Raw genomic sequence first — 22,730 nt, 5'->3', positions numbered from 1 at the left:
CCTCCGGCCCGGCACCGGGAAGAGCGGCCGCGGCGCCGGGCGAGCCCGGGAGGCGAGGCAGTGCCATGCTGCCTTTGTGCAAAGTTGGGCGGCGGGCGGAGCGCCGCGCGCAGGAGCCCCGCACACCCGCGACCGCGCGCAGTCGTGGCTGCTGCTGAGTGGCGGGGGCCAGCGCGCCCCCCGCCCCCCGCTCCCCCAGCCCTTGAAGGCGGAGAGAGCTGGCGTCTCGCTCGGCTTCAGGGTAGGTTCTGTGTCGTGAGTGCGCTATGCTGTGAAACTTCTCCGAGCGGCCGCCGCGGAGCCTCGCTCCACCCGCCCCGGCCCCGGCGGGTGGCCTGTGGGAGCCCCGGGCCGCGCGCCACGCGGCGGGCAGCGTCCCGAGCGAGAGTCGTGGGACCGAGCTGCTCTGGGAGCCGCCCTCGCCTGTCTCGCGAGGCCGGGAGCCCCGCCATCAGAGGCAAGCAGAAGAGATTCCTAGGAGCGCCCGTCCAGCCGCACCCCTAACTTGGAGCTGAGAAAATGCACAACAGGCACCCTTTGCAGGCGGGCGGGGCGGGGTGCCGCGCAGACCAGAGGGCTCTTTTCCTTGGAAGGACGGTGGTGGGACTGCAGAGGGGGATACCCGAGCCCCTTGGGCTCTTGCACCCCCCTGACCGGTCAGCCCAGAGTTCGGCGTTCCCCACCACCAGCCGGTGTCCATGGAGTCTGTTGTGAGTTGCTGTGACAACAGTAGGAGCTGCCATGAGGGGCTGGCAAAACACCTTACCTTGTCTCTGCGCGCTCAGCTTTCGGGGAGAAAAACGGGGGGTGGGGATATGCAGACAGGGAATCCAACCCCTACTACAGAAGACGAAGTGGAAGGCCCAGCTATGTAAAAATGGACCACCCGATCCTACTGTCGCTCTGCCGTTTCTACCCTCAGCAGTATCAAACATCTCAACCGAGGAGCAGTGTCAATATTTAGACTTGGAGGAGCCAGAAACTTAGAGGGGAGCGCCAGGCGCAGGGTTCTGACTTGGTTTTGCACGTCAGCACACGAGCGGTGCCTTTCGAGCTGACTGCACACGTTTGCTGGGGTTGGGGGCGGGGAAAGGTACGAAGATCGGTATATACACAAAGGCACCCAGACCTAGGAAGACCTAGGAAGTTAAGACCAGAGGAGTCTCCTTGACTTTGAACTTCCCCCAGCCCTTGCTGTGCACGCAGCTCTGTTGAACCCCAGCCAGACGCTCAGCTTGAGGTTTCACTAGTTTGGGGCTCCCCACCACCAACCGGGGCAGTGCTGCATATTCTACACCGTATTGTGGATCCTCTCTAAGCTGCAGAAGTATGTTATCAGTAGTTTTCATCTCTGTATAACTGTGCTGTCACTATCAGCAGATATAAATAGCCAATCGGCTGTGTGTGCAGCAAACGCTAGGCTTTTCTAAACATACAGATAAGTTTGTTTAAAAACACTCTTCAGAAATTTGGAGTTATATTTCATTTCCGGTAACTCTGTAGATGCCCAAGAGGGTCACTGATTGCTAGAAAAGAAACACAAGCTCTTTTCAATGTAAATAATGTCTACACACCGCTCCGCAGGTGAAGTGGGCGGCAAATTATTATTCAACTGGGTTTCCTCTGAGATACCTGGATTGTATTTGGACGTTTTCGTGGGAAGGGGATTTAACGTGTTCATCCCAGCGTGGAAGACTCTGAAAACTCAGTCGGAAGCAATGAAATCATAGTACTCTAAGCTTGCGCCGCTGATCGTTGTTTTGAGAGGAGCGTAAATTTAAGTGCATAGGGGCTGTGTGTGATCACAGAGGTGAAAATAGAAACATAGGTAGTTTGATGTCACTGGCACAACAGCATAACCTATTAACTATACAAATGTAATCAAATAGTAAAAACCAGAATCATTTGGACTTTTACGTACGATAATGTCCAAAAAATGCTATTTTGGAAGAATAGCGTGTCCACTTCGTTGACTTCCATATTGTTAAATGCCTGTAAGGTTTTCCTTGTTCCTATTCCTGAGTTTGTGGTTACATGCTTTATTCTGTATCATCCCCAAAGGCTCAGAAACAGACTTCCAGAAATGCTGCAAAAAGTTAACCTAGCCATTTCGGGATGTATATGACCCCAAGAAATGCCATTTTAACACTGACACTTGGCAGAAGTAAAGCAGATTCTGCCCTTTTGGGGGGAAAAAAAGGAAAACAATGTATGTTTAAAATGTCAGTGGCTCCCCATGTGCTCCTAGCAAGCAGTAGGATTTATAAAGTATTTCTCTCTTTTGTGTAGGTAAGTCCAGCTGTGAGCAGGGTGTTCTGTTCTTCACTTCCAGCGAGCCAGGTCAGTGTTCTCTGTGCAAACCCATGACCGTAAATTGCTGACATCCTGTGTCTAATTCTGAGCATGCACTTCAGAACAAGTTTCTTAGTCATTTGTCTTAAAACGGTTCGTCTTTGTCATGTTTTTATTGACTCAATTATGAATATCACAATTTCAATGATTATTAAAATTAGTCTATTCACCCTGAGCAAAGTGGTACTAAAATGGGCCTTGAATCAGTATGTGTTTTAAAGGCTTTTCATTTTCACTTTGGGGATCCAAGTGGTGCCAAAATAGCTGAAGATACTGGGGATCTGGGTGCTTGATAATTAAGATTTTACATCTATGCTAATCTTAGCGCTCTAAGCTGAAAGAAAACTGATACAATAATACTTGACATTTTTGAGCATGAACCAAAGTCCAGGTAACGTGCCGCATTCTTTATACTACGTTCTCAGTCTGCATCAAAAAAAATCCCTGTTAGGTGTAACTACTCCCTTGGTCTCCAAAGGACAGGTAAGGAATTGAAAGTTCAGAGAGGTTAGGTAATAGGTTCAATTCCTGCTTCTCTAGTAAATGGAAGAAATAATAGTTCTTTTCAAGTGCTGTCTTACTCCAAAACCTAAATTCTCTAATTGGAAAAATCTTATCTCCAGTAGAGGAACTGGGACCACGAAAGGTTAAGCGACTTGCCTGAGATAACTTGGTAATTACAGCTTATGTAGTAACATTCAGTGGCACAGCTGTTAACAAAAGAATAAATTCCATTCTCTTAAGTATTGTAAAACAGCAAAACATTAAGTATTCATATGTACTTTCTGGCATGGCCCTGTCAAAAATTTAAGAAAGTTTTTACCATGGGGTCTCTGGTTTTAAGGATCTCACAAACAGATTTAAAAGACAAGATATTAAACATTCATGTAGGAAAAGTGAGAAAATAAATCAAGATCATACATGCCAGAAGTTTGAACTGAGGGTCAATGGTACATTTACGAGAAGTTCAGCATTTTCCACCCTGTGGGACTACTTTGCAGTTCTCTGTATGCATGGAAAAAAATTTCCAAGCACATTTTTGTCAGGATAGATAATAAAAGGGTGAGAGATTGAAGAAAGACAGAATGTAGAATTTCAAACCAAGAGTTCAAAGAGTACAGGCGATTGGAATCTGGTTCTTGTGTTCATCTTTTGTTCACCCAGGCTTCCCACCAACCTGGCAACACCAAAGCAAAATTTGGACCGGGAAGTAAAAATAAGTCACAAAAAGTGTGGCGTATGTAGAAAGGGGGAGGGGGTGGGAGAGTGTTTGAGTGCTGGGGGAGGGGATGGGGAAAGGGAGAGCTTTGGCAGCTCGGAGGGCAAGAAGCAGTCACTCAAACGGATGGGATGTGTATGGATTGGTTATTGACATGTCAGCATCAAAATTGTTTGTTTTTTTTGGTGGGGCTTATATGCAAAGTAAAGTCACCTCCTCCTAGAATCTTTTGTTCTTTGTGCGCATTGGGCAGAAACTGGGAAATAGGCAAAAAAAAAAAAGCCACTAAAATGAAATGTGGGTCTGACAGGCACTCTTTCCAGATGTCCCAGGCCACTCCTGTCTTCAGACACTCCCTCCAGCTGTCCTGTCAAATACATCAGCATTTCTCTTATAAGGTTTTATCCACTGAGGGTGAATTAGAAGGTTTTACAAAGAAAGAAAGAGATAGATGCCAGTAGGTCCAGAAGAAGCATGATTACATTTCTCCACTCTGCACCTGAGTTTGTTATTGCATAGACACAGATGAATGGCAAGATCCCAGTGCTAATGAGGTACAGTCTCAGGCTCCATCCCTCTGTGGAGAAGTTTCCTTTGAATTGTTACCCAGTGGTAGTCCAGACCCCTAATGACCACTGGAATAACAATAACCAGTACTTATTATGCTCCTACTAGATGCCAGACACTTTACTGCATTACAGCTAATATTCATTATTAATTCCAGTTTTACAGAAGCCTAAGGGAAACTCAGATATGTTAAGTCAGAGAACTAATTAGAGGTAGAGCTTGGATTTGTACCCAGATCTGTCTAAGAACTTGAATATATATTTGTTTTAAATATATCCTGGGGGGAAAAACCACTTTAAAAACGTTAAATTCCAGGTTATTCTTGCAGATGGTAGAGTACAGGAGTTAAGTAAGTATTCTTGTAGGGTTTTTTGAATTTTGGGGGTTTTTTTGTTTTTTTGTTTTGTTTTGTTTTATATTTGGTAACTTGAACCACACAGCAGTCTTGTCTGGACAGACTTGTTAACTCTTCAGGTCATTTCTAATATATTTTGATGGAAGTCACAATTGTAAGCAGTTGAGTCATGGAGGGTTGAATCATGGACCCAGAAAGGTTCTTAAGGATACTTAATCCAACCTCATGTAGGTGAAAAAAATCTGCCACCCAGAGAAGCAATGTAACTCACCACTCTTACAGTTCATAAGTGGCACAGCTGGAACTGAACCCAGGTTTCCAAGGCCCAGCCCAGGGCTCAATTCTATTACATAACATTGCCTGAAACGTGCCAAGTCTTCAGAAGCCTCCAACTTAGCCCAAATTACAGCTATCAAGTTTGAAATACATCTGAAACCTAATATACATCCAGAAGTGGGTGATAAGAGGATTCCAGCAATGTAAAGATAAGGTGGGTTCTAGGAGAAGCCTCACTTATCTTCACTGACACCAATATAGACCAGTCTTGCCTCGTATTCGAACCAAAACAGCTCCATACTCTTGATCCCTTCCAAGCTGTTTTTGTTGAGATACCTGTTTTCATCAAGTATGGAGCTTTTTAATTTTGTCTCTGGAGTTCTGGCTTTTTATTAACTATGTGATGTGGGTGACATACTTCTTTGAACCTTATTTTGCTCGTCTGTAAAATGCTAACAGTATCACCTCTGTCAGAGGGTTATGAGGATGCTATGAAATCACACATGTAAAACAGATAGTAGGTGCTCAATAAGGGTGAGTTCTCTTCCTAGGCTTGCTCAAGTATCTTAAGGGAAAATGTTATAACGCATAAGGGCATTCATGTCATGTTGCTGCTAAATGTTCTTCAGTCATCTGAAGTCTGATATTGCAAGGGATGATTATAGTGACCTTTTTTCTTGGGTGAAAATGGGCCCAATCGTGTCTCAGTACCAGTGGCGTCTCTGAGTACCCGTGGCGTGGGCACGCCTGGGTACAATTACATTTGTCTTCTTCATGATCTAGGGTTGCCAGGGTTTACTTGAATTATTTTATTGCTTCGGTTTCTACCTCAGACTAATACCAAGCTCCTCTTGGAGATTTGTGGCTCTCATTTCCTTCCAGACACTGTTTAAGTATCTAACGTGTTTTCCACATAGACCTTTGCATCTCAAAGCATCCACTATGTTTTCAGCCAAATAACTAAGAAATATTTCCAGAGAATAGTGTTGCCAGTAAAACATTTTTGCTTTCAATTTCAAAACATGTGAGAGCTTCCTCCCATCATTTCAATTAACTCTAGTATTGAATCTTTCCTGTGCATTGGCCCTGTCTTTTCTCTTTGTCCTGGGTTGCCGACTGCTTTATTGATTGGGAAAAACGTAAGCACTACAATTTCCCCCTTTCACCCTCAGCACTTGATAGCTACCCTGGCCTAAATTACATCTCTGGGAAGTGTTTCATCACACTCCTCTCTCCAGCTACCACACTTTGTCATGTGGCCCTTGCTGCCCTGCTTTGGGTTTTGGGAACCAAGCCTTTGGCAATGTGTCCTATTCATCATATACATGCAGGAAAGCTACTGAGAACGATTATTTTCTTACTTGCACTTTTCCCCCGTTTTTGACATTAATAATCCAAGTGGCCTAGAATGGCCTTTATTTTCCTAGTGGCTCAGTTTCCCTTTTCAGTATTTGATAGATGTGACAAATGGCAAGATGTATGTCCTTTTCTTCAGGCTTAGGTGTAGCAAGGGGCTCCTCACTGATGGCAGCGCTACTGGTCCGAGTACCACATTTTGAGTAGTGAAATATACTGTACTCTCTAAAGTATAGTCATTACTCTATCTGATGCTGAAACTCATGCCTTGGAGGCTGTAAGGCTCCCATCTTATTTTGTTTGTTTCTTTCTTAAATTATAATAGAGAGTCATGGAGTCTTAAACTTGAAAGGGATATGCTGGTAAATCAACCAGCACTCTGGGGAAAAAAGGAATGCATTTATGTGCATACATAAGTTGATTAAAAATTTTACTGACAAAGGATGTGTGTAGCATACAATTTATAAATAATAATAAAATAAAGAATACTCTTTGTCGTGAACTCCATCTAGCTAATTGGTTAGTCTCACAAAACACTTGTTGCTTTTTGAGAACTCACCTATGGTACAACTGATGAGTGTAATTCCCATATAAACGTTGTCTGATATTTTCCCTTATGTTAATGAGTAAGATAAAAGTGAAATAACGAAGACATATGTCAGAACTGTACGCATTCATCAAAGATATGGGGGCTTCCCTGGTGGCGCAGTGGTTGAGAGTCCGCCTGCCGATGCAGGCGACACGGGTTCGTGCCCCGGTCCGCGAGGATCCCACATGCCGCGGAGTGGCTGGGCCCGTGAGCCATGGCCACTGGGCCTGCGCATCCGGAGCCTGTACTCCGCAACGGGAGAGGCCACCATAGTGAGAGGCCCGCGTACCGCAAAAAAAAAAAAAAAAAAAAAAAAGATATGAATGACTTCTTTGCTGAACCAGATAACAGCTTTTAAATACAATAAGATATTTCCTTAAATGTACTATTCATAATGTAACAGCTAAACATATTACACACTTTTAAGTTTAATCTGCATTATTAACATTTTAAAATCACTTTCTTAAGTCAAGACAATCAACAGAACAATAAAGCAAGCCCTGATGTGAAGCGGTTGCCAATTTCACTGGTATAAATACTCCCATCATGGCCAGTTTGAAGCCATCATTGTGACTGAGCTGGAATTGGAAAGAGATGGTACAGTAGCACACCATTATATAGCATTTCCACCATACAGATAAAATGTGCACAAATGACCTCAAAATATAGATAACAGTAAAATAAATACAAAGTGGTGAGTTCTGAGTAGTACCTTTGTTTTTAGTATACTTTATTGAATTGAAACGTTATCTGCTTTAATTTTCAATACTGACCCTATTTTAACAGTCTTGCAAAAGTCCTGAAAATTTAACAGTTGGTTCGTGGGCTTGTAGAGGCTGGCTCCAGCGCACCGCTGGATATGGCTCATCTGGTCCTGGTGATTCTCAGCCTTTGCTATACACTGGAATACCCCCAGGAATTTACAACCTACAGCTTTAGTAAATTCATGTCAGGGCCCAGGAATCTGAATTTTTAAAACATTTTTATTGAACTGTATCTTATTTCAAGAAAAATACACAAATCATAAGTATATAACTTAAAGAATTATCACAAACTGACCACACACTTTCACCTAATCTAACCAACACCTAAATATAGAAATAGAACATCACCAGCACCCAGAATCCCTTCTTAAGCCCCTATTCAATCACTACCCAATCAAGCCAACCACTGCCTTGACTTCTAATACCAGGGATTAGTTTTGCCTGGTTGTGAACTTTTATATAAATGCAATCTCTTTTGTGTCTGGCCTCTTCCCCTCAATATTACGTTTGGAAGATTCATTATAATATATGCAGCCGTAATTCATCCATTGTTTTTTAAAGAAGCTCTTCAATTTTATCTTTTAAAAATTTTTTATTTTATTTATTTATTTGGCTGCACCAGGTCTTAGTTGCGGCACGTGGGATCTTTGTTGCGGCATGCGGGCTCTTAGTTGCAGCATGCATGTGGGATCTAGTTCCCCGTCCAGGGATCGAACCCGGGCCCCTGCATTGGGAACGTGGAGTCTTACCCACTGCACCAGCAGGGAAGTCCCAGTTCATCCATTTTTAGTGCTGTATAATATTCCATTGTGCAAACAGGCCCCAATTTATTATTTCTATATCCATCGTACTGTCGATGGTTTGTTTCCAGCTGTTGACTATTACAAATAGTGCTACCAAGGACATTCTTGCGCAGACAGCAGTATTTGAAACAAAACAAATTCCCCCAGTGATTCGAATGAGCAGCTGATTTCTTGACTGCCTTCTCTATAATTTCCCCTCCTGTCTTTGATTTCTCATATGATGTGACCAAAGCTATTGCTTCTTTCGTGTGAATGTACTTTTAACACCTTAGGCCGTGAAGCTGTGTGCTTGCATTCATTACAGCATGTCCTCCTGGCTCTTTTCAATATAGGTTCACCAACACCCCCTTTCATCAAGACATCTGCTCTTGTGCACTCTGAGTAGAGAGGAGATTTGGCCTCACATCAATAGCCTGGAGGAATATCAGACATGGTGGAGATGGAGCCAAGGCTAAATTTGGCAGCCGATCCTTAAGGCTCCTGGAAAGAGGCTTCAAGGAAGGGAAATTGTTTCCCTTTGTGTGTATCAAACAAAAATCAACGGCAAACCTTCGGAATATTTCCAATTCTAAATTTTTAAAAAATTGATTTATTTGAAGTAGACCAGGGACTCTCTTCTGACATGAGAACTGACATCTCTCAAAGTCTCATGATTTGATCTGGAAAGAGTACGGAAGGAGGTGTTCCCATGGGCTTGTTCTACACCTAGTGTGCAGCCGGTGTAGCCTTGCTGCATTGTTCTAGGCTGAGTGGCTGTGTAATTTGTGTCTTTGGGCCTATTGAGATATTAGTTCCTTTGATAGAAGTCAAGGGAGCTGAATGACCAGGAGCTCCAAGATGATGCTGTTGATGGAGTAGGATGGGTGCTCAGAATGGAAAGAAAGGTGCCAACAGCAGCAAGGCTGTTTCCTGCCATATGAAAGGCAACGTCACTTACAGCTTTCATGATATGCAGAGAAGAAGTAAAGAATAGACACTAATTCCACTTAATGAAAGAAGAATGTATTCTCACACACATAAATATCATAGTCCCTGGTTTTCCTACCTCCCCAACCTCACTTTTTTGTAAAATGTCTTTGTTATAAAATAACACATGTTCATTATAGAAAAGATGGAATATGTATGTAGATAAGAAAAAAAGAAAAATTAAATCAGTTATAATCCCAATTGGCATTAATATTTTAATGTATCTCTATCCCAAATATTTTTGTGTATATTTAGGTACATAATTTTTTTTAGGTACGTGATTTTTAAGGAATGGTGTTACTCATGAACCTCTAACTGAAATAATAAATGTACTCCTATAACATATTTTTAACTGCTATATACTCTCCCATTATATGGACACTTTTTAAAAACCCCTCCCCTGTGGTTGGATTTCTAAAATTGTTTCCAATATTTTGTTTCCACAGTAATATGATGAACACTCCTTTAATGGAATCTTTTTGTAATCCTAAATCGTTTTTTAGGAGTAAAGTCTTATAATTGGATGAATGTTATGGACATTTTAAAGTCTTTTGAGTGCCAGTGGCACTCCAAAATAATGATACCATCTTCCACTCCCACTAACAGTGCCTCATCCTGCTTTTAAATAATGTACAATCTTTCATGTAATAATTCCTACCTAGAGTTGGAGGGTATAAGAACATGTTCTGAAAATACTAGCTAGAATCCGCACGTTGCTGGCAGCCAATAACCTCGAATAAAATAAGAGATTTTTAAGGTTTTTGTCTACCAGCATTTTTGTGTTTCTGGTCTAATGTTGCTAAGAAGTCCTGGGGGGCAGGTGGTGGGGGGGGAATAGTTTTCTTCATTTGCCTGAATGAGAGCATAAGCTAATCCTAACCGACATGTTATATAGTCTCATAAATGATTAAATGCAATTGTTTGAGTGGCATCATATCTGAAGGTTTCGCAGCAGGTGGTCTTTTGGTGCTACAGATGCTAACCCAAGTGACATCTTTAGAGAATACTTGCAATGAACAATTTATGACAGAGGACTATAGAGACTTCTCTATACAAGGATGGATTTTTAAGGGCATCTAGTCTGCAGACTTGATATGAGCTTTCTCAAACGAGCACTTTGACCTCTCTTTAAAGACTTGACCAATATTTTAATTATCAATTCTTGACAAAGCTTCCTGATCCAGCCCTTAGCTAAGGCTCACCCACATGAGGACTACAGGCCCTCTGAAAACAATGCATAGTGTCTTTTGTTGCTTTATATATATTTTTGACTTTAAAAAAGGATATTGAAGTATAACATGCATAGAGAAATGTGTCTAGATCACAAGTGTACAGTTTGATGAATTTTTGCAAACAGAACATACGTCTGTAACCAACACCTAGATCAACAACCCCACTTCTGGTCACCACCCCACTGCACCCTCAGTATGTCTGAACTGCTTCAAATTTTATGTCCTGGGTAAGTCACTCATTTACCGAATTTGATTTTTGACTGAACCCTTCCTTAATATGAGCTAGCTGCAGTCAGCTTTGATCAAACTATCTCCCTTGTAAATGAGAATATGTAGAATCTGCCTTTCCGAGTAAAAATTATAACATTAGATTCACGCACTGAGTGTGCAATATTTATGTGTTTGTGATTTTCAGGTATACAAATACACAACAGGCATACAAACGAATTTGGAACTTCTTTTCTTAATGAATATAAAGCTGATTATACTACATTATCCAACTTAAAAAAATCTTAACTACAGTTGATTGCCACAGAATAGTTCATGGGCTAAGTTCCCAACAATTTCTTAAAATTGCTCATTTTCGTTACCATACGTATTCCCTTTAAACACTCAGAATTTAAAAGCCAAGAATTTTTCATCTCTTTGAGATAGAATCGTATATTAAGTATCCTGGTTGTCCACAGCTGTCTCTTTTGGCTCAATTGCTATGTCTGATATTCAGCAAGATATCATTTAGGTTCCTATGTTCTTTTTTCTTTTGCGGTACGCGGGCCTCTCACTGCTGTGGCCTCTCCCGCTGCGGAGCACAGGCTCTGGACGCGCAGGCTCAGCGGCCATGGCTCACGGGCCCAGCCGCTCCGCGGCATGTGGGATCTTCCCGGACCGGGGCACGAACCCGTGTCTCCTACATCGGCAGGCGGACTCTCAACCACTGCGCCACCAGGGAAGCCCTAGGTTCCTATGTTCTTTTTAGTTGAGAGGTTGAGTCAGAAAAAAACAGGTTTAATAGGCTCACTATGCTTTTTAAATACATGATTTTGAAAAACAATCTATCATCAAAAATCATTTTATATTATCACTGGAGTGTACCAGTGTACTCTTAGTAGAATTAACAATCAAGGGTTATGCTTATGTACTCATTACTTTTTTAAAAATACTTTTCCCATTATAGAAGTAACACATCTAAGAATATTATTCACCCAATAAAAAGGAATGAGGTACTAATACATGCTACAACATGGATGAACTTGAAAACATTATGCTAAGTAGAAGAAGACAGACACAAAAGGCCATCTCTTGTATGGTTCCATTTATAAGAAATGTCCAGAGTAGGAAAATCCATAGCCACAGAAAGTAAATTAATGGTTTCCAGAGCTGGAGGGAGGAGGGAATGAGAATGTCTGCTAATGGGCACAAGGTTTCTTTTAGGGATGATGAAAATGTTCTAGAATTAGATAGTGGGAATAAGTGTACAACTTTGTGACTATAGTAAAAAAAAAACCCTGAATTGTACACTTTAAAAGGGTGAGTTTTATGGCATGTGAATTTTTTTTTTAATTTTATTTATTTATTTTTGCTGTGTTGGGTCTTCTTTTATGTGTGTGGGCTTTCTCCTAATTGCGGCAAGTGGGGGCCACTCCTCATCGCGGTGCGCGGGCCTCTCACTATCGCGGCCTCTCCCATTGCGGAGCACAGGCTCCAGACGCGCAGGCTCAGTAATTGTGGCTCATGGGGCTAGTTGCTCCGCAGCATGTGGGATCTTCCCAGACCAGGGCTCGAACCCGTGTCCCCTGCATTGGCAGGCAGATTCTCAACCACTGCGCCACCAGGGAAGCCCAGCATGTGAATTTTATCGCAGTTTACCAAAAAGAGGTAATATATTTTCACTGTAGAAAATTTGGAAACTACGGGAAAGCAGAAAACTGGCAACAAGTTACAGCCCCGTGATCCAGCCACAATCACTGGCATCTGTTTAGTGTACTTCCCTCCAATTTATTTTGCATGTATTGTTGCAGGAGGAGGAGACTGGTATCGTTGCCCTTTAGATGGCAAGCGCACAATTTATTAAATTTTAAGTATTCACTTATCAAAACCCACCCATCTCTTCCCCTCCAAACAAAGGGCAGGTCCCCAAGGAAGATCCATTCGTTGGCTGAGGGGAATGCACGTGAGAGAGGCAGAGAGCAATGGCCAGCCCTGTGAGAGGGGATGAAGCAACACCTGAAGGGAAAAGCTCTAGGGTCCCGAGAGGCAAAAAGACAGGTTTGAGCAGTTGCCATGGAGGCAGAACTCTTCAGGGAAACATCCAAAAGAGACTTTTTAGAAGTTTCACTGCAAGATGCCTGATACATTATGTGAACCACATCTCTCTATTCTTCAAGACCTGTATTGTTTTCAGGGCTTTCTAAAAGTCACATTTTTGTCCCTTTTAGATGTGTCACTGTGGTAAGGTGGTACTTAGAGGGAGAGAACAAGGAGGCTTGATTTTATTCTAGTTACACATATTCATTTTATGTAGTTTTTGTCAACTATATTTCAGATGACTCTTCTGCACTTTCCCCTCCGTAGTGATACATTAGCACTTCTCTCAGTTACTGCAAACTTAATGTAAACATAATTTTAAATAATGATAATCTTAACAGATCAGACTTACTGAATGTTCTCTTGATGGCTGGCATAGTGATTAAAATATTTTACAAGCATTATCTAATTTCATCTTCACAACCACCATTGAGGGAAGTCATTATCCCCAGTTTACAGACAAGGAAATAGAGGCTTAGAAAGATTAAGTAATTTGCCCAAGATCACATACCAAGTACCTTAAATAATTATCCCCCGACTTATCATAGACAGGTGGTTTGCAATTTTTCCTTATTCTTAATAAAGATGTGATAAATATATTTGCTTTTAAAACATTTTCCATTTATAAAGTTCTTGGATGGGTATTTTTCAGATTTCCAAGTGGTTGAGTTTCTTGGTTGCTGTCATAAAACCTTTCCTCTTAACTTTTTCATTTATTTCTTTGTGGCTAGAGAATTTGGTTGCTATAACTTATGTTTTGAAGGATATTTGTCTTTATGATCAGTCCATATGTAGTCAACTTTTATAAATGTGGCAAGAACACTTGAAAAGAAAGCACTCTCTTATAGATTTTTTTTTAAATGTGGGGTATCTATTAACTTAATGCCACTTTTTATGCTACTCAAGCCCTCCGTGTGTTGTATCTCACTTTTGCTTTCTTCATCTGATGGTGATTCTGATTATTCATCTCATGTCAGTTATTTGCATTAACTTCTCTTTTTACTTATAGAATTTGTCTTCCTTTTTATTACATGCCTTTTAATCTATGAAGGGTCATTATTACTGCTATGCTTCTACTATGAATTGCCCTTTTTTACCTTCTAATTATCTTTTACAGATAATTTTTCTATATAAATTTGAAACCAAAGGCTAAATAACTGTAGGCTGGTCTTATATTCTCGACTGGTTCTGGTTTCCACAGTTCTTTGAAACTGAAATGTCCATTTTTTTCATTTTTAATTATCTCTGGGTGTTTTGGCAAGTATCTTTGAGCAGTTTAATTCCTTAAAGACATTTGAGGTTTTGCCCCAAGTCTTTTTTTTTTTTTTTTTTAGTAATGCAGATGACTTTTTTTTTTTTTTTTTGGTCTGCATTGGGTCTTAGTTGCGGTACACGGGATCTTTCATTGCAGCGTGTGGTCTTCTCTCTAGTTGTGGCGTGTGGGTTTTCTCTCTGTAGTTGAGGCACGCGGGCTCAGTAGTTGTGGCGCGTGGGCTTAGTTGTCCCACGGCATGTGGCATGTGGGATCTTAGTTCCCCAACCAGGGATCGAACCCACGTCCCCTGCATTGGAAGGCGGATTCTTTACCACTAGACCACCAGGGAAGTCCCACCCCCTGAGTCTTTAATATCCAAAAATAACTTTATGTTGTCTTCACACCAATATTAATTTGACCTGATTCACAAATTTGTTATTATATCACTTTCCTTTGAAAGCTCTGTGGTTTCTACTGCATTAAAATAATGCATTGGTGAAGTATATGGTCATCTGTATTATCCTTTCTTGATAGAAATGTTTTTCGCCATTAGTTTTAGAAGATGTTTTGCTAAGATACTTACAGGATTATTATACAATTATTTTTTCCTGAAAAATATATAGCTTTGGAGTCTTCTTATCTTCTCCTTCTTTTTCTCCCCACTACATCCTCCTTTTAGTACTGGGAAAAATTTGTTCTATTAAATCACATTTTGCAACCTTATTTCTTCAAGAGCCCTACTATCTATGGGATTGCTTTTCAACAGCCTCTTACCTGATATCTTCCGTTACATCATTTTCAGATGGCCTTCCTTCTATATTTAGAGTTTCTCTTGTTTGGCCTCTACCTCACGAATTCATTTTACTACATTTTCAAGGCTGCTATTGACTGTTGCCAGTATGGTTTTGAATTTGGCTGACTCATATTCCATTTATACATGGCCTTTACTTACCATGTCCTATTGCCTACTTATAGCCTCATCTGCTGTTAGTACACCTGCATTATCTTCTTTTGTGTCATCAAGTACATGGATAGGATTTCTTTTCTTATGTTTCTTAAAGCATATCTACTTCAGTAGAAGAATCTTCTCTATGTCTTTAGCTAATTGCTTGTACTTTTCCTTTTTTATTAATTTTAATTGGAGTATAGTTGATTTACAATGTTGTGTTAGTTCCTGCTGTATAGAAAAGTGAATCAGTTATCCACATACATATATCCACTCTTTTTTTTTTTTTTTTTTTTTTTTGGCTGCGTTGGGTCTTCGTTGCTGCACGTGGGCTTTCTCTATTTGTGGTGCGCGGGCTTCTCATTGCAGTGGCTTCTCTTGTTGCAGAGCACAGGCTCTAGGCGCATGGGCTTCAGTAGTTGCAGCATGTGGGCTCAGTAGCTGTGGCTCACGGGCTCTAGAGCACAGGCTCAAGAAGTTGTGGCACACGGGCTTAGTTGCTCCACAGCACGTGGGATCTTCCCAGACCAGGGATCGAACCCGTGTCCCCTGCATTGGCAGGCAGATTCTTAACCACTGTACCACCAGGGAAGTCCCTCCACTCTTTTTTAGATTCTTTTCCCATATAGGTCCTTACAGAGTACTGAGTAGAGTTCCCTGTACTATACGGTAGATTCTTATTAGTTATCTATTTGGTATATAGTAGCGTGTACATGTCAATCCCAATCTCCCAATTTATCCTTCCCCCGCACTTTCCCCTTTGGTAATCATAAGTTTATTTTCTACATCTGTGACTCTGTTTCTGTTTTGTAAATAGGTTCATTTGTACCATTTTTTTAGATTCCACATATAAGCACTATCATATGATATTTGTCTTTCTCTGTTTGACTTACTTCATTCAATATGAGAATCTCTAGGTCCATCCATGTCGCTGGAAATGTCATTATTTCATTCTTTTTTATGGCTGAGTAGTATTCCATTGTGTATATGTACCACATCTTCTTTATCCATTCCTCCGTTGATGGACATTTAGGTTGCTTCCATGTCCTGGCTATTGTAAATAGTGCCGCAATGAACACTGGGGTGCATGTATTTTTTTGTGTCCGGGTTTTTAATAGACCATATGTTGAATGGTCACTGTTTAGTCCATGCATATAAAGAAGGATTTATGCTGGCCAAGGATTGAAGCATATTTACATTCCAAATGCTTGGAATAACCTTAGGCTTTCAGGGACCAAGGCAGGGCTCTGTAGAGATCCAGGAACCCACCCAGTCCCCAGCGGACAAGCAAAGCTACTCAGTTTGGTTCGGGTTGAGAGGACTTGGGAGGGCGAGATAAGGACTAACGTGAGGAGTGTCACCACAGAGGATATGCCGACGTCCAGCCTTGTACGCCCTCAGCGCACTCCCTCTGGCGTCAGTATCACAAGCTCAGTCACTTCTGTCTGCAGTGTCAAAGCTGAAACAGCCTGGTGGAGGCAGCTGAAGGAAGCAAAAACCAGTCTCCTCCATGCTCGGTGCTGTCTGCCCGGCCCAGCCTCAGGAAGGGGCAATGATGGCAGCCTGCCGGTGTCATAATGGCTCTCCAGCGGCTCCACAATCTCCTCTTTCCACCCTGTCCCAGTGAGTCCATCTCGCATCACTCCAGGCATCTGTGGCAAAGAGCCTCCTGCTTCCCTCCAGGCCAACTCTTTTCCCCGTGGAAAAGAGTGACCTTCTCATTTGGCTCCATGGAAGTGAACTGGGTGGAGATCTTTTCAGTTTCTGGTGAAAGGATACTTCTTCTTCTTAGTTTCTGGTACTGTTTTGGAGTCTGCTATCTGTACAGAATAAGGTTAATTTTAGTGAGATGTGGGTAGAGGGGGGTCCAAGGCATCTGTGCTTTCATGGCTAACTTGCCTTAAGTCCAGCTAATTGCCTTTTGTGATGTGGCTCTTGTAGGCATAGACTGAACTCTGTCTTCCAGACTCATGTTCATATCAGTTATGAATCTTTCTCCCTATGTAGTGGATACATATGCCTCCCTTTTCCTCTTCTTTTTCAGCCAAGCAGTGAATAGAGTTGGGAATCCCTTGAATTAGGATGTCAAAGTCTAAAAGTGGATGAGAACTTTATACATCCCTTATACATAAATATTATCAAGATTCATAACTTGGCTATAGGCACTAGAGCACAGTGAAAGACCACATTCCTTTATTTTTCTAAATCAGGTCCAGCCCGAAGCCACTCTTACCTGCCTGTATCGGGGCTCCTCCCTGCCCCCTGCCTTCCCGTTTGGTGGAGGGGCCTGGACCTTGGTCCGTGGTGGTTCCCATGGTTACTGATGCTCTTCCTGCTGGGGGAGCCATGGCTGGTGCACTGCCATCTGTCAGAGACAGCTCTCATGATGGGCCACACAGATGTCCCTCAACGTGTTCCTCTGCAGGCTTGGCAACATGCCGCAGCTTTCGAGGCCATGGGCTTAATGATCAGTCACCAGAGACAGCCGAGCGCCAGGTCTCTGCCAGCCCCAGGTGGAAGGTTTCCTAAGGAAGGTGGAATGACTGTGCTTGTATATGCAAGTGAACAGATATTTACGGCAAGCCACATACAGCCAAGGCACCATGAAAGGATCTGAGGATTTAAAGGTGAATAACAGTCTCTGTTGTCAAAAGTGCATAATCTTGGTGAGGTGGAAATGAGAAACATATAAGCCTAACTGTGAATATTACAAAACAAGATTTTGATAAATACCCTAGGAGACAGGATAAAGGGAGAATGTGCTAAGTGCTTCTCGTTGCAAAATGAACTTGAATCTTTCTGCTTCGCTCCATCTCTGCTGATTCCACCCTGGTCCCAGCCACCACCCTTTCTTTCCCTCCTGGAGAACTTAGAGCTTCCTAGCTGGGCCTCGGCCACTGCTCAGAATCCCCCCACATGCTCTCCACACGGCAGTCTCGGTGAAACCAATGATCCTTTAAAAAAAGCAAATCAGAACCTGTTATTCCTTTGCTGAAAACACCTCAGTGGCTTCTCACTTCATTGAGAATAACATCGAGACTCCTGACCGTGGCCTAAAAGGCCGTGTGTGACCTGGCCCCTTCCTGCCTTGCAGCCCTCTCTTGCCCCAGTTCCCTACACTTGAGCTTTTCCCACCTGCTTCGTTCCCATCTCGTGACGGGGCCCTTCTCATTTCTTCAGAGAGCAGGGAAATGGAGCCTCCTCGTGGAGACCTCCCACCCATCATTTCCTCTCATAACCCCTTTCGTTCTTCCTCAGGGAGCTTATCAAATGTACAGTTATGTCCCCAGGTTTAGTGGTCTCTCCCCACCTGACTGTGAGGGTCCCTGAGGGCCAGCACCACCCCTGGCCTGTCTGCTGCTGTCCACCTGTAGGCCTGGCACTCACTAAGTGCAGCCCCTGTTTCTTTAACTATGACAGCCCGAGTCCTAAGAACTATTTCAGCGGGTGGATCAGGGGCACGAGAAAGGGCATTTGAGCAGAAATAATGGCACAGTCAACATCAAAGGTGGGGGTTACATGGCATGTTTGTAGGCATGTAGCACACACTTTACTTATGGTGGCTTTGAAACCTACCCTGGAATTTGTATGCACCTTTTAAGCTGTTTCCGATTTGTTGTTTATTTTTTCACTGAGACAGCATTTATTAAGGGCAGTGGATAGATAGAAGGAGAAGTCTATTTCTAATCCTGGCCCACCTTCCCCACTGACACTGAGTTTTAAAAAATGAAGGAACGTGATCTGGTGTAGGTCTTTACAGGGCTCTGCTGAGAACCAGTGAATGTTTCTAAAAGTGTCTCTGTATTATCTGTATTCCTGGACTTCTCTGCAGTGCTTTTTCTGTTACTTAATCTCTTTTTTGTTTTGATCACAACTTTCAATTGAAAAAATATTGTTGCTTTGAATGATGAAAGGCAGTATTATCCTAGAGATATATTTTGGTGAAGTTTTGATTTAGGGAAGCCCAGCCCAGCCCAGCCCAGCCCAGCCCTGACTGTCTCTTTCCCCAGGTCTGGACCCATTCTCCATTCCAGCTGAGATGTTTATATAATGCATAAGGCAGCTCCTGCCTGACTAGGACTGGTGATTAAGAGCTCAGGATAATGAAATCTGCACAGTTGAAACTTGGCTGTTGGCTATAGTTATTATGCAAGTCTTAACGTTTCCCTTTTGTTCCGGCCAATAATGTAAAATTCTCAGTTTTTCCTTCAAAGTTAACTCTTCAAAGACGCTGAAATTTGTTCCGCTAGTATTTTTAATGACCAAGTTAAATTATTTCTTAAAGTTCAGAGTATATGCTTTTCTAAAGGACAAGAAAGTTTAGTGGCTGTGCAAGAGCCCTGTTCAAACTGTTAATAACAGCCGAATGGAGCTTAAAGTACAAAGGCCCCTCTGTGGGCCTTAGATTTCTGTCTTTAAGCAGACTGCTCACCTGGCCTTGACTGCGGTAGCAAATATAACAAAAGATACGGAAAAAGTGACAGTAAGAGACGGCATATTCCGAGAGTGGGGTGATGCGGAGGAATTAGGAGATGCTCAGTGAGGCATCTTAGACAAGTGATAAATCTTTCCTTGCCACCCGCTCTAATGTCTGAATTTCTAGTGTTAGAAGAGATCTGCACCCTTACCTGGATTCAGATAGTGGACCTATCCTAACGTGCACCCACCTGGGACAAGCGGAAACATCTAGCGTTTTATAAGCCACGGTGCCTCTGAATTATTCAGTTATGGAGACAAGACTCTGACAGTCACCTAGCTGTCGTGTGACTGAGGAAGCGAACGTGCCTGAAACGTCCTGAGAACCTGTTTCTTAAGAGAAGAACAGGACAGCACAAAGGCCATCATCTCAAGGACTGAAGGTGGGTGTGGGGAACCATCACAGGAAGGAACATGCTTTGAAAAGGAGTCTAGGGCAGCTAGGGTCATGTTAGGCTCCATCGCTGTTTTGCCCATGGTTTGCCCAGGAGTATATTAGGGACCCATGACCCAGCTTTATGGAAGAGAGGCATTGTATGCTCATATATTCCAAGCACTTCCGTATATAGTAGTACCCCAGAAACAGCTGATGATTCATTCAGTGAACAAGACGGGCACTTTGAAGTTACAGCCACAGGGAAAAAAATGAAAAGGTCACAGACCACCATTCAGTGATTTGCTAATATAAGAAAAAATGAGTGTGAGAGAGAGGAAGAGAAAGAGAGTATCTGTGTTTTTGATTGCTTCTCCTAAAACCATTTATTGGTACAGAGGAGCAAGTAATTTAGTCTGTGGGGAGGTGGGGCAATTATGAAAGCTTTTTAGAGGAGGTATTATCTGAAGAAGATTTTAGGGAATGAATAGAATTCACCAGGCAGATGAAGAATTGTGGAGGTACACACAGCATTTAGAATTTTTTTTTTTTTGGCCACGCCGTGCAGCACGTGGGATCTTAGCTCCCTGACCAGGGATGGAACGCGCGCCCCATGCATGGGGAGTGCGGAGTCTTAATCCGGGGGCCGCCAGGGAAGTCCCCAATGTTTAGAATTTTGAAAGCCATTTTGTGCGGCTAAAGCAAGCTGCGTTAGTTTCCTACTGCTGCTGTAACAAGTTACCCAAAGTTAAATGTCTTAAACCAACAGATTTATTATCTTATGGTTCTGGAGGTCAGAAGCCCGAAACGGGTCTCACCGGGGTAAAAATCAAGGTGTTGGCAGGCTGTGTTCCTGCTGGAGGCCCCAGGGGAGAATCTGCTTCCCTACCTGTCCCAGCTCCCAGAGGTTACCTGCATTTCTTGGTTTAGGGCCCTTCCCTCTATCTTCAGAGTCGTCCTTTATTTCTCTCCGACTCTGACCTTCTGCCTCCTTCTTGCCTCCTTCTTCCACATGTAAAGGACTCTTGTGATTACACGGGGCCTACTCAGATAATCCAGGATAATCTCTTTATAGTAAAGTCAGCTGGTTAGCAACCTCAGTCCCATTTGCTACCTAATTCCCGCATGCCATGTAACAGAACATATTCACAGGTCCCAGGGATTAGAACGTGGACATCTTCGAGGGACCATTATTTTGCCTACTGCATGGTGCAGTACAAGAAGTTGAGGGTGACAGTGTAGATAAGAGTTGGCATGATTCCTCAACCCTAGGTAGAAAAGATCATCCAAGAGGGGCCTATCGTCTGATATGGAAATGTATATATTATTTTTTAATGGAGGAGTCGAGGTTCTGGAGATTTTCTTAAAGAATAATGTGTATGTTTCAATTAACTATGGCTCTGAAACAAACCACCCCGAAACTTGGTGGCTTAAAGCAACAGTTTATTATTTCTTAGGATTCTGTAGGTTGGCTGGGTGATTCCTCAGCTGGTTTCAGCCGGTTCACTCATAAAACAACATTCAGCTGGAGGGTTGGCCGGCCTAGAGGATTCAAGATGGCCTCACATTATGTGGCATTTGGTGATGGCCGTCGGCCGGACTGCCTCGGTTTTCCTCACTGAATCCTCATCTTCTGCTGGGCGGGCCTCAGATGACGGCCTTGAGGTTGCTCCAGTAGCACGAAGGTGGAGCTGCGGGGCCTGTGGAGGCCTTCATTCCGGAACCCACACAGTGTCACATTCACCACATTCTTTCGGGTTGGGCCAGGAAGTCACTCACATTCAAGAGGAAGGGAAATAGATTCCATCTCCTGATGGGAGTTGCTGCCATGGCCATATTTCACCCAGCACTGGGCTGTAAAGATAGGATTTTTTGCTCTTAGAGTAGGATTTTGGAATTGGAGATTTCAGAGGTAAAATGTTTCTGAAGGACAGCGATATCCAGCACACGGCCAAAAGGTACGAATAGCTCCAGTACGGTGTGGTGAATGTCACTGGCACTGAAGAGGCGAAGAAGCTCTGAGGCTTGGGTGTGGGGTGCGTCATCCTGTGGACACAGCAAGAAGACTGAGTCGGTGGTGGATGTGCAGGAGTGACGTGAAGTCCAGTAGATGGCAGTAATAATGGCGGGGGCAGATATGGGATAACCAAGCTGATGGCGTAACCTGAGAGCTAGAAGATCGGGACCACGCTGTTCTAAGCCAGCCTTGTGGAGGGCACCGGTACCCAGAGCGGCGGTGGCCTCCCTGCACCTCACCAAGTCCTTCACTTCCCAACCTCCACAATATCTTGTTCACTTACCAGTTTCTTTTTAATTGAAGTATAGCTGATTTACACTGCTGTGTTAGTTTCAGGTATACAGCACAGTGATTCAGTTATGCATACATATATGTTCTTTTTCAGATTTTCTTCCATTATAGGTTATTACAAGATATTGAATATAGTTCCCTGTGCTATACAGTAGGACCTTGTTGTTTCTTTTATATACAGTAGTGTGTATCTGTTAATCCCAAACTCCTAATTTATCCCTCCCCCTCCCTTTCTCCTTTGGTAGCCATAAATTTGTTTTCTATGTCTGTGAGTCTGTTTCTGTTTCATAAATAAGTTCATTTGTAACATTTTTTACATTCTGCATATAAATGATGTCATGAAATTTGTCTTTCTCTGACTTACTTCACTTAGTAAGATAATCTCTAGGTCCATCCATGTTGCTGCAAATGGCATTATTTCATTCATTTTTTTATGGCTTGGTAATATTCCATTGTATATATATACCATGTCTTCTTTATCCGTTCCTCTGTTAGTAGACATTTAGGTTGCTTCCATGTCTTGGCTACTGTAAATGGTGCTGATATGAACACTGGGGTGCATGTATCTTTTCAAATTACAGTTTTCATC

At 42.7% G+C, this 22,730-nt stretch overlaps 1 protein-coding gene across 1 annotated transcript in view; it reads left to right on the top strand.

Annotated features, from left to right (window-relative positions):
* The window catches only part of RHOBTB1 (Rho related BTB domain containing 1), a 67,971-nt gene continuing 45,241 nt past the window's right edge, over positions 1 to 22,730 (top strand). Inside the window, 4 exon segments of the mRNA XM_032607986.1 lie at positions 1 to 241; positions 2,290 to 2,340; positions 17,410 to 17,611; positions 19,588 to 19,843. The gene's annotated coding sequence lies outside the window, so the exon portion shown is untranslated.

This window comes from Phocoena sinus, chromosome 16 (genome assembly GCF_008692025.1).
Source record: "Phocoena sinus isolate mPhoSin1 chromosome 16, mPhoSin1.pri, whole genome shotgun sequence".
NCBI lineage: Eukaryota > Metazoa > Chordata > Mammalia > Artiodactyla > Phocoenidae > Phocoena > Phocoena sinus.
This window is presented reverse-complemented; position numbering and strand designations above follow the sequence as displayed.